The sequence below is a fragment of the Anas platyrhynchos genome, chromosome 1 (genome assembly GCF_047663525.1).
Source record: "Anas platyrhynchos isolate ZD024472 breed Pekin duck chromosome 1, IASCAAS_PekinDuck_T2T, whole genome shotgun sequence".
NCBI lineage: Eukaryota > Metazoa > Chordata > Aves > Anseriformes > Anatidae > Anas > Anas platyrhynchos.
Window position 1 is genome coordinate 83,431,962 of NC_092587.1, and position 12,225 is coordinate 83,444,186.

Below are 12,225 nucleotides of genomic sequence, written 5' to 3' on the forward strand. Positions count from 1 at the left end.
GGACCTGATGTGATGTATCTCAGAGGGACTTGTTTCACGCTAAGTGTAGCCTGGTCCCATGGGTTTATTTACAACTGGAGTGCAGTAGGTACACTCATGAAATGCATTTTCTTGTTTGGTTTCGTCCAATTCATGAACCATGAAACTTCTCTTTGATGCCTGCTGAATTGCAGTAAGTGGGGACAATGGGGAGTTTCTGCAAAGAGACACTCCTGCTCCCAGTCACAGTGCTAGTGTAGACACTTCTCGTGCTGCTGTGGAAGTCGACCTCAGGTGTTATCCCAGACTGTGTGGGTAAGAGATCAAATTGTATCTTTCCTGGTTGAAGAAAAAAGAGTTGAAAGATGGAGACGTATCCTTACTACCCTCACTTTCTTTGTTGCTCTTTGTTCAGCTTCCCTTTCTTCAGTGATCTTCCTTGAATACATGCAGTAATTTGTGGTCTTGGTACCTAAATCTCTTCCTTTCTCATTCCTGCATGTTTAACGAATGGGAAGTACATACGATAGTGGTTGGGACCACAGTATCAGAACAGAGATGGACCCAGCATCTCCAAATAACTGAAGAGGTCCACTTACGTTTAGAGATTAACACCAACTCCCCAGCAAATAACTGTTTATTAAGATCTAACTAAAATGTTTATACACTTGAGACATTTGTCTCTGCCAAATCCTTTTGTTCCAAGTCCTTTTACCACTGACAAGAAGATGTTGTATGTGAATCACGGTTTTGTGCTCCCAATTTAGCCCATGAAATTTACTGGGAAATATGTCTCTAAGATGACGATAAAATTCAGAAAAGGTCTGGATGTGGTTCTGGTAATGGCAACAATATGGACCCATGTGGGTTTGAGTCTTATGTCTAATGAGCATGCTCTTTCAGTGGTCCAGCTTGTCTAGATTTATTTTAAGAACAACACATGTATCTTTCACTCTGTTGATATCTCTGTTTGCATTACTGGATGATGGCTACCTGTTCACAAATAGTTGCTTCACAGAGAGAAAGAGGTAGCATAGGGAGACTAGTTGAAAAGGTTTTCTGCTCAGAAGAGATGTTTTCATGCTAGGAAAGCAAAAACCCTTTATCTCCTACATTGGACTATCTAATTTCATTTAAATTATTGGGCTGTTTCTTTTGCCTGGGCAAATTTGGCAATAATAGCTATAAGAAGAATGGCACTTTCTTGTGCAGTCAAAAGTGTTGGAAGGACCTAGGCGTCTCCTCTCATTATTTCAGAAGTACTACTGTTTGTGTCAGCCAATTTCAGTGAAAATGCTACAGAAAAACTGTGATCTTCTGTGACGTTCATCCATCTAATTCAAGCTTTTTTATTTTATTTTTCAGCTCAATAGGTTGTGAGACAAGACTTTTGTTTAACTTTGAATTTCCAACCAAGCTGTCTATCTCGTAGTCCTTTGGTGACTGAATGGCATCCGAAGTAACAGAAAATCCTTTCTTGTCACAAAAGATTCTGTGCTGATTATCACCATCTTTTCTGTATGTTTTTGTTGTTGATGATATTTTTTTTATTATTGATTTTTTTGGATGTGCTAGTGCTCATATTATGAAAGATTTGACAGTATTTATTTTGCTTTGTGCCAATGAAAAATCATTCTGCCTGTAACACTTCCATATTGTTATGCAGAGGCCGCAATTTGATGATTATTTTACTTTTAGGCAGCTTTGTTTTCAACAATTATTTTATATAAAATGGAATGTCAGCCTGTGCTGAGGGATGAGCCCAGTTGCAGTAAACAGTTAACAATCTGGTAGAAATTTTACTACTGTGGTAAATTGCTGTCACAGAACACCATGACTTGAAGATGAGATTATCCACTACATGAGTGGTCTCATACTGCCCATGGACATGGAACTAAGCACTGAGCTTAATGTCTGTTGTGCTGTCATGCTCTCAGCACTCCAACGTGGCTGTGAGGCAGCAACGGCAAATCTATGCCACACCAGAAGGCTCGATCAGTTCCAGATGTGCTATATTTGGCCTATCTGCAAGATGAAATGTCAGGACAAGAGTTCCAACACTGAAGTCCTTACAAGTTATTAAAAGTTTGGTAGTAACAGCATGCTTGTAAAAGCCTGGCTATGGGAGCATGGTCATAGTCTCATTCATATGGCTGACATGACAAGTCACAAGTCTGTGATGAAGTAAGCCATCTGCTTCCTTTATACAATCACTGTAAATAAAGGCTGTGTGAGTCTAATCTGAAGGGTTAATGGATTAACTCCCACAGTTGGGGAGCAGCAGCTTACAACAGAGTAAGGTGGAATCATGTCTCTCTTACTGCCTTAAATCATTCTGAAACAAGATGCTTACAGTTTAGGTGGGAACTTCAGGATGTACAAAGCAGAAGCACAAGATCTTGTATGGACAACGTCAGTTGTCCCATGTGTTCTCCTAAGCATGTCTTCAGTCATAGTCTGATTTTATTGTCATCCATCCACATGAAGCAATGGTCAGGTACTGATAAAGTCAATGAAACGTCTGTTAGATGCGTTGAACACGTGTTCTTTTTTTCTGTCTTTGGTGAAAACTTCTTTCATTATACCCCAGCATCTACGAAAACATATTGTTAAGCTAAGTACAGATGAGATTTATCAACGTTGTTACTCTCTGATGTTATCCAGTGTTTCTGGTGTAGGTGGTCTCTGACTTCATTCACCCTGTTTACCTTCATGTTTCCTTCCCTAAACCATACCCCTCTGAGTAAAGAAAGATCTTGAATGTTACGGAACTGACTTTTTATTGTGACTGAAAACAGTTGTTCGGATGTATTTCAAGACACTCTTCATGGTGTTTGCTGAATGAATAACAAAGATCTCAATAAGTGGCTCTTGAACTGAGCACTCAAGCCAAGAAAGATCGTCCTGAGTGGGTTGAGGCTTTCTTTGCCCACATTTATTCCTTCACTGTCTGTCTGGCAGATGTTCCTACAGCAAGAATAGGAAAAAATAGCAATATTCTGTTTCTGCTTAGGCTTGTGGGCCACGAGCAACCTGTGAGTGGTGATGTGGCATCCATTCTTCTTAAGTTACCCTCATCTATTTTCTGATAGTGATGGAACTGCTTGCCAACCCTTAAAACCTGAAGTTGTGTAGAGGGAAGGGAAGGGAAGGGAAGGGAAGGGAAGGGAAGGGAAGGGAAGGGAAGGGAAGGGAAGGGAAGGGAAGGGAAGGGAAGGGAAGGGAAGGGAAGGGAAGGGAAGGGAAGGGAAGGGAAGGGAAGGGAAGGGAAGGGAAGGGAAGGGAAGGGAAGGGAAGGGAAGGGAAGGGAAGGGAAGGGAAGGGAAGGGAAGGGAAGGGAAGGGAAGGGAAGGGAAGGGAAGGGAGAAAGAAAATCAAAAAAGAGAGAAGGATGAAAGAGAGGAAGAGAAAAAGAATAGATGGAAAAAATGTGATTTACTTTACAGTGGCTGTGGCTTGTTACACACATGTGCAGGCTGTCCTGCCTTCTGTCCTGATCAGAAAGTTGCTCTTCAGTTTCTTGCTCTTAAAAATATGCTACAATTTTTTTTCTTGCAAGAGAAAGAAAGTTGTGCAGAGTGAAGGTTGAACTTTAATGGCTGCAACTCTTTTAAAAAGTCCAGTCATTCTGGGACATATGTGGAGTCCATGTGGACAAGGCAACTCAAAGGACCACAGTTAGACTGTAGTTCTGATGCACAGAAAATGCCTCCCCATCATGTCAAGAACACTCCTCAAGAAGCACTAGACGTACTGTGTAGTTGCAGGCTGAGTGCACTGGACCTGAATGAATAACCCATTTCTTTCTCAGAGCACATGCATTCTCAAGGCATGCACATTGACACACGAGGCAGAAGGGCCTTGATGGACTCTGGTAAAATGTTGGTTGGCAGAGGATTATTACTGCTACCATTGAGAAAACTAATCCAAGCTGCAACACTCCTGGCTTGTGCCCAGCAACCTGAACCCCCTAGAAGTAAACTGTGAAGTAGATGAATATACCACATGGACTGTGTGAATGCTGTATGTTGCGTAGGATTGCTGTGACCCATTGGGAAAGTGCCATTTTGGTGTTTAATAACCATTGCAGAAATGGTTCAGGGATGTGCTGGGATCCTGAAGATCTTGGATTCAGGTGTGTTGCTGACCTATATGTGAGAGCAGGTTATTCTGGCTCCACTGAAGATGAAATGTGCTTTTGCAGGTTTCTTATTTCTAAGGGCTCTACTTCCTATGGAGACACAGTGTTGTTAAAATAGACTTCAGATTTATCGTACACGTGTACAAAATAACAGCAGAATTGAGGTGGTGAGCATCACTGCTATTTTAATCCATTTTGCTTACCCACGTCACATGCTGGCAGACTGCCTTGGAGTGGAAACTCCACTTTTTTCCTTCTTTAAGCCAGCAAAGTCCTGACTCAAAGGGCTTCACTCTCCTCTTTGCTTGCCTTTGAAGAGATGGATTAGCTGAAGTGTGAATGTCGTCTTTGTGGTTTATGAGGATGTTTCAGTGGATGATGAGTGGGTTGTCAAGGGAGATCTCTGGGTGGCCTGAGAAGATTTAATGGATGCTGGAAGGTTTGGGGGAGTTGTCTTAGCTCTCTTCAGTTTAATAAAATGCTTAATGTATCTGCAGTTGAATATCAGCAGCTGAAAATTAAAATAGAGATTTCCTATCAACTTTGTAGAATGTGTTCTTCCACAACTTTGTAGAAATCAACAAAATGTGTATCAGCAAGGCCATTGTGGTCTGTAGTTTTTAATCTACTTTGTGTCTTTGTTGTCTGCCTTCTGGTGTTCTGCTCTTTTAGTGTTATTTCTATGGGAAGATTTTTGCTCTCTTAAGAAAAAATCTAAAAATGTGTTTTGCCTTTTATTTCTTTGACATCCTTGAACAAATTGCTTAACTTGTTTTGTCTCAGTTTTCTTTGCTATAAAACGAGGCATGTGAGATTGCATTGCGGAGGTATAGGAAGGCTAAGCTAATATTTGCTAAGCGTTTTGAGCCTTCCAGTTGAAGATGCCTTCACTTGGCTTTGAGTTATAGTATTTCTTCCTGAGATGCACTATTAGTGGTGCTTGTGGCATGAATAAACATAGTGAAATGTGCCAGAGGGCAGCCAGTTCAATCCGGAGTAATAAATAACGGATCCAATGAAAGCATCAAAGTTGTCTGCTTCACAGAAACCTGTAGGCTATTCCACCCTAACTTGATACTTTTTGTTCTGCTTCAAAAATGCCTGAAAACATCCCCAAAGCAGCTTGCACTACAATCTCTGCTGCAGCTCCTTGCTCTTTGTCTCCTCCCTGCAGCCTGAAAGTGAGGGCCTCTAGCAAGGATCTAATATCAAAAGAAGGGTAATGCCACTACAGGGAGGGGAAAAATAATTACTAAATTTCCTGAATAGTAAACAGTTTGGGCTTGGTGTTTTTTTTTCTTTTTCTTTCCTTTTTTTTTTTTTTTTTTTTAAGGAGCAGTTTTGGCCCTCGCTGTGCTGGTGGATGGCTCTAGGGCGGTAAGCCTCTCTGCTGCTGCTGCAAGGCTCTTCCCCACCCCTACCCCACCCACCCCGTCCCGAAAATAGCCACCAATGGAGCAAACAGGTTGGGCTGGGGACGTGCCACGGGAGCTCCGCCGCGGTGGGGCGGGCGGGAGGGAGCTGCCCAAGCGCGGGGGGCTCCGCGCCCCGAGGCCGGGGGGCGCAGCGCGGCGCAGGGCGCCAGGGGGCAGCCGAGGGCGCGGAGGGGGCTCGGGGGCGGCGGGGAGGGGGAGAAATCGGGGTCTCCCCTCCCCTCCTCGCCCTCCTGTGGCTTTGCATGCGGGGCGAGGTGGGGCTCCGAGAGGCACGGAAGCTCTGCCAGGCTCACGCAAGCCCCCCGCTGGGCACTGAGGCTGGGCTGCGCCCCCCCGCCCCGGGGTCCTCCGTGGCCCTGGGGTGTTCGTCCAGCCCCGAGCGTTTCCCAGCCCTGCCAAACGCCCAAAGCCACCCGGAGGAGCCCCGGCCCTCGAGTCGCCTTGTCCGCTCCCTCCCTGCCCCTCCTAGGACGATGCGCCGCAGGCGCGGTCACATCTGCTCGTCGAAGGTCATTTGCTACCCTAAGCACGAAAATAAGAGCCGAGACGAAGGCTGGCCCGAGCCGACACCTCCCTAAAGCCGGGAGAGAAGGAGAATCGTGCTGCGCTGCTCGGGAGACCTTTCATTATTTCATGTTCAAGAGAGGGCATTAAATAGGATCAGCAGGGCAAAATACACCTGATCCGGCTCGTTTCCGCCACAGCACCACGCGTGTATCGGCCGCTAAAGAAGCACGGCTTCTTTTGCTGCGGGACGGGCTCTGCTCTCATCCGCGACCTTTCCTCCTGGCTTTTCTCCTTCCTCTCCGACTAGCTAAAAACTGCGAATAAAACAGCTAGAAGCTGTGCCTTCCAAACAAAAGCAAAGACGCAGGGTTGGAAAAGCCACTTCTGCTCCCGGCCGCGTATCCCAGCCTTGGGGAGATGTTTTTAGCGATGCTAAACCTGGCGGGGCCCGGCGCCGTAGGTCTGCGAGCCCCGTCGGGGCGGTGGAGAGGGGCAGCAGCCGGGCGGAGAGGGGCTGCCCGGAGCCCCCGGGCCCTGCAGCCCCCTTGGGGCCACAGGTTGGCGGGTGGGCAGCGGCTGCACGCTGCGCTCTTGCAAGCGCTCTTGCTTTTCAAGCATCTCAGCGGGGAAAATCGCAGCAACTTCCCGACGAGCAAAACCAGTTTAGGGGAGAAAGAGGAAACAGAAAACGGTTAGGCAGGTGATCTGTTCCCAGCAACGAAGCCCCCAGCGCCTGACACCTTTCCGTGCGCGGTACAGCTCTAGCAGCCGCGGTCAGCTCCGCGGCCCCCTGCTGCTTTTCCCTCGGCAGAGCCCGGGGAAGCCTCACGGCTTCCAGCGGCTGCAGGAGCCGGAGCCGGAGCCGGAGCGGTGCCGAGGGCGCTGCGCATCGCCCCCGCGGCTCGCCCCGGCCGGGCGCTGCCCGCCCCCGGCTGCTCACCCCGGCTCGCCCCGGTCTCCGCTGCCGCTCCTCCCGGCGTCCCGGGGGTCGGCCCCGCCGAGCCGCTTTTCCGCCTGCTTTCAGGCCACTGCGACGCCCAGACCGGCTTTTCCCAAGCGTTGCCGTGCCCGAAAGAACTTTGCCGAACAAGAGTTTGCCTCCCAACCACGGATATAATCTTTCTGGGCTTTCTTTGTAATGAGCTCCATTGAATCAATGCTGCAAAGCCCTTTATCTTATAGTGCAATACGGAACGCGGCTTTGTACACATATGGTTTAGTTTTTTCCCTCTAATTCTTGCGAGCTAGGCAGTTTTGAGTTGGGAAAGGCGTATTTATAAGAATTTGACTCCTTCCACATTCTAAGGCTTGCAGTGGTGTAGGGTGTTTGGGGAGATCTGTCTGGGCAGCGGGATTAAACGAAATGTCGGGCAAAAGCACTGTTAAGAGAACTCTGAGGAAGCGCTTCCATCCTTAAGACGGAGTTAAAAATGCTTTGGAAAACCGCGGGTGCTCTCGCGGAAAGCAGGCGAAGCGCCGAGAGATCGATTGCCATAGCAAACAGATCGAAAATTAGAGCTAAGATCCCGTGTGACACAAGCAAACAAATAAACAAACAAACAAAACCAGTAAAAAATAGATGAATAGCAATGAAAGGAAAATAAAGAGAGAGAGAAGGGACGCGTAAAGCTGCTGGTAACAGAGGGTGAGTGCGATGCCGGGGGGGAGCTCCGGGGCGCGCAGCAGGCGGGGGCTGCTTAACAGGGGGCGGGCAGGGGGCAGGCAGCGCCGCGGGGCGGGGGGCAAGGTGCCAGGCAGCCCCCCCGCCGCCGCCGCCCTCAGGTGCCAGTGCCCGCGGGTTGCTCCCCGCCCGGGAAGCAGGGTCTGGGGGCAGCCGACCCCAGGCGGTGCCGCCGGGACCCCGCTAGGCTCCCCCCACGCTGCTCTCGCAGGAGCCTGGAGCCCGCAGCGGGGGCTCGCCCGCCTCTCGGCCCCGCGTGTGTGTGTGCGTGGGAGCGTCCTCCGTGTGTGCGTGTGTGCCGGGGGCTGCTCTGTCCGTGCGCGGTTGCTGCTTGAAGGCATCCCGGCAGCACTGTCCCCGGTGTCCCCACGAGCCGCTGGCCAGGCAGAGGGGTGAGTATGGTGGCCCCGGGCTGTCACCCCTCTTTGCGCTGTGTCTGAGCCGCCAGCCTCTCAGCATCAGTTTACTCCGCGTCCTCCTTCTTGCTCTGAACTTGCCAGGAAAGTGTTGGTGCGGTTTTACTCTGTGCGAGACAGTGGTTGCAAACGCGATATATGTTTCCATCCAAATAAATAAATCCGAGTAAGTTCCGCTCTCTGAATTGTGCCAGCCCTTTCCAGGCTGAGCTCAAGCTCATTTTCTCACTTGTTAAGTCTGTCTGTCCCCCTGCCTGCCGGTCTATCCGCCTGTCTGTCTGTCTATCTACCTATGGGGTTGAACTTTTCGGGAGAGAGAGCCTAGATTAAATCAGTGAGTGTTCAGGTATACATCCATTCTTTTACCAGTTTGTTTTGGTGTCCCTCTCCCTCCCTCCCTCCACCCCCAATTCGTTCGTATTTGAGGTATGAAACGTAGAGAGACCCGTCTTATTCTTGAACGGCTAAGGCCCCCAAACCAAAACCCAATCACAGCAGTCAAAAGTCAGAGGGCCTCCATAAAGAAAATATATTTGTATTTATATTTGTATACATGGGCATCGACCTGTTAAAAGCTCCCGAGCCGTGTCAATGTGTAAACGAGAAATGTCAGCTCCTGGATGGTGTGAAAAGATGTAACATTCGCCTCCCTGTAGGCGCATTTGGAATAGGCTACCAGTTTGATGTTGCTTTTTCTCCGGGAATAAACACAGTCTGATTTCCGAAATAGTTACGGTTTTTTCCACCGGCATTTCCCCCGTTTCCGTGATGTAGCCGCCGTTGCGAGCGGGACGTGAGCGATTTCCCAACCGTGTATTGGACGGCGACTTAATACAACCACCCCAGTTCTGTTTCTAGACAGACGTGTTTTGGGAAATGGCAATACCCTAAAGAGAAATCGCTCCACGAAAGGAAGAGCCGCTCGGCGTTTAGCCCTGAAACTGCGGCTGGGCTCAGCTCTGCTGCCGCGGACATTCCCATCCCCAAAAGCTCGGGAGCTTTTACTCGTGATCGAGCTGAAGGTTCGTGCTCCATCCCAGCGAGTGCGGGAAGGCTGGGGGAGCAAGGCTGCTGCTCTCGTGGGAAGGGGAAGCGTGTGCCGAGTTTATTTTCCAGTCCGGGGTTAAAACGAAAAGAAGGCCTTTTGAAGCGTGGCTTACTGGGACGCGCCGTGCGAACCTGGAAACCGAGCGGTGAAACCTAAAGAGGGGACAGGGAGCCGTGAAATCTTTCCAGCAGCAAGGAGGATTAATCCCGTAACAGCGCGGCTGGACCGCGTCCTCCCGGGACGTGCGCTTAAAAAAAAAAAATCAAAAAAAAAGGAAAGAAAAAAAAAAAAAAGAAAGAAAAAACACAAAACCGCGGAAACCGGAGGAGCTAAAGCCGTAAAATAAAAGCGGGTGGTGCCAGAGCGGCATCGCGCAGGCCGACCCGCATGGCCGGAGCCAAGGGCAGTGGAAAGCAGCGGCCACGCGAGGACAGGGAGGGGGGACCCGCCGTGTCCCCGCGGTCCCCCGGGCAGCACCGCAGCCTCCAGGCCTCCGCGGGCTTGCCCTTCTCGGCCTCGGCTTTTCCAGTCCCCGGCCTCGGCACACGACGGTTTAAGGGACGCTGGGGGAAGGATTAGCGGGGTAGAAAAGTGTCGTGCATCTTCTCATTGGAAATGGGCTAATGGGATGGCACTGGAGGCCACCGAGCCCCTGAAGAGGCCACCGCGGCTGGCAGGAGGAGAGCGTGGTTTGCTCATCCTCCCTTTTCTCCCGTGTTAAGACCACTTATCCCGAGGGTCCCGGGGCAGACAAATCCCTCGTAATGAAGGGAACAGAAGTCCCTGCGCTGCACCCAGTCTCCATCCTCTGCATCCCCTGTCGGGCCGACGACGTCTGCTGGTGAAATCCTCCCTTGTGCTCCTTTCCTACAAGTTATTGGGTTACACTCGGCTGTTGTGTTATATGGGGCATGTGCAGGGTTTTTAGAAGCCTCTATAAAAGAATAAAGACTCAGTCGCAGCCCGAGCCTGAAACTCGTTTCCCTACACGTTATAACACAGTCCGCAGACGCCGTTTGGTAGCGAAGGGATTGGGGCGAGCAGAAAGACGAGTCTTGTATTATTTCTATTTGATCGAAAGAAGAAAGCCGTGTAAGGTGTTTCCTGTCTACTTGAGATTTTGTATGGCCCTTTAGGCAGGTTATTTCTTTGGAAAACAGCCACGGAGCCCATTGTCTTTATCTGATGCTTGAAAGATTGGGGAGGAGAGGAAGGAGAAAAATCATTGTTAAAAACACTTTGAAGTTGTGCAACTGTTGCTGCTCCAATTTTTTTCTCCAGTCTCCAGATGCACCAGAAATCTCTACTTTGATCTCACAAAGCAGCAATTTATATTTTTTAATTTTTTAAAAAATGGTTGGGTAGCTCGGCGCGTAATGGCAAACATGCAGGGAATGAGGTCATTGGGCAGCGCTGGGGAGGGGGCGGGGAGGCAGATAGTAAATGCCGAGAGCGCAGGAATGAGGAGGCAGGGAAGGAAGGGGGCTTGCTCTCCAAACGAGCCTGGCTGCGGGAACATCTGCTCAGGGCTAAGTTTTACATCCACGCTTGTTCACAAGGGAAAAGTCTCTGCCAGTGCACATGGGTCTGGCTGGAGCGTGCGAGGGATGTTCCCTTCGCGATGCCTCGGCGAGGGGCGCGCACGTCGAGCTGCCAGGAGCCCGGCACCAGCAGCTCTTGGCAGCATGGCCGGGGAACAGCACGGGAACGGGGGTGATAAGGCGAGGCCCAGTACCCGAGGCGGCAGAGGGGACCAGCCCCTCTCCTTCAGAGCACCTGGGGGTGCCCCTTGCTGTCGCTGGTGCGTGCCCGCCTCTGTGAGCCCTCCCCAGCAGCGGTCGCCCCAGACAAAACCTCGAGCATCACATCTCTGGCAACCTTCCCGTCCCTCTGGCCAGGGGCAGCGCTAAGCGTTCCCGGACGGCAGCAGCAGACTCTCAATTGCCTCTTCGGGAGGGCCTGGGGGCTCCTTGGGCCGCCCCCTCCCTGCCCCAGGGCTTGGCTCCGGGCAGGGACCGACCCATGCGGAGCTTGGCTGCGGGCGTTTATTTGGCTAAGGGAAATCAAATTCGAGGAAAAAGCAGGGACGGACCCCAGAGACACTGGTCCAGCCACTCTGCCATCTTAAAAACAGCGCCGGCCCCCCGGGCCGACTCTTCGGCAGAGCAGTGCCAGCGCTGCTCGTCTTGAACCCTGCCAGTATGCGGGTGATTTTCTACCTGGGCAGTCTCTGCCCTTGGTTTGCCTTTCCATCCCGAAGGTGTCGGCTCGGCTCAGCCCCGCTTTCCCTGCAGTCCCCTCATCGTGCCCCTGCGGGGCTGTTTCCCGAGGCTGCTCCCCGCCTGCCCGCTCGGGATGCGCGGAGGATGCTCCGTCCTAGACCCCAGCAGCCCCCGCCAGCTGCCTGGACCGATGGGAGCCGCTGGCACCACGAAAACCTCTCTGCCATCCTGCGGCCGTGCGCGGACCCGTGACACGGGGAGCCAGGGGCACGGGTGTCCCCCCCTGCAGCCTCGGTGGGGAGCTACGAGCGAAGAAATCCTTGGTCTACAGGGGGAGAAGGCATCCCGGTACCGCTAGAGGTGGCCCTCCTCTGGGAAATGGGAGGTGCGACAGCGCTGACCAGCGGGTGAAGTGGCGAGGGAGGCTGGGGGGGATCTGTCGGGACCGTACAAAACGAAGTGTTTGTTTTTAAAGGGAGAAGTGGGGCAGGGAGTGGGGGGATAAAGTAGAGGGTGGGGGTATAGCGACAGAAACGAGATGCTGACACTGAGGAGTCGTAGGGAGACATCAACAATTGGTGCCTATAGACCACATCAAAGGACTGCAGAGCAACAATAAAATGACTTGAAATACTTCTTAATGCAATGTTTGCATTGGGCAAGTCCACAAATGACGCCGGTTTTGCCATCACAGGGGAAAGAAAGCAGCAGATGAGGAGGTTTAGCCAACATTCCTCTGAAACCCGGCTTTAGAGAGAAAAGAGGAGAAGGGAGAGGGAGAGAGAGAGACTTTTA

General features: G+C 50.9%; 1 protein-coding gene across 2 annotated transcripts in view; it reads left to right on the forward strand.

Annotated features, from left to right (window-relative positions):
* WARS2 (tryptophanyl tRNA synthetase 2, mitochondrial) overlaps positions 1-2,745 on the forward strand; it is a 51,421-nt gene extending 48,676 nt beyond the window's left edge. For both annotated transcript variants that reach the window (XR_011812166.1, XM_072043660.1), the window contains exon 8: positions 1,345-2,745. The gene's annotated coding sequence lies outside the window, so the exon portion shown is untranslated. The remainder of the gene's footprint in view (positions 1-1,344) is intronic.
* Positions 2,746-12,225: the final 9,480 nt, after the last annotated feature.